The sequence below is a fragment of the Acanthisitta chloris genome, unplaced genomic scaffold, assembly GCF_000695815.1.
Source record: "Acanthisitta chloris isolate BGI_N310 unplaced genomic scaffold, ASM69581v1 scaffold32732, whole genome shotgun sequence".
NCBI classification, from domain to species: Eukaryota; Metazoa; Chordata; class Aves; order Passeriformes; family Acanthisittidae; genus Acanthisitta; species Acanthisitta chloris.
Window position 1 is genome coordinate 3,339 of NW_008660378.1, and position 261 is coordinate 3,599.

Genomic DNA, 261 nt, shown 5'->3' on the forward strand with positions numbered 1-261 from the left:
GTCCCCGTCCGACCCTGCGGGTCCCAGTCCCCCTCAGCGGTTCCCAGTCCCAGCCTCCGAAGGGTGTCCCCGTGTCCCTGTCCCGGGGGGGTGTCCCAGCCCCCGGAGGTGTCCCTGTGTCCCTGTCCCGGTGTGCCCGTGTCCCAGGAGGTGTCCCCGTGTCCCTGTCCCGGTGTCCCCATGTCGCAGGGGCTGTCCCCATGTCCCCGGAGGTGTCCCGGTGTCCCCATGTCCCCGGAGGTGTCCCGGTGTCCCAGACCG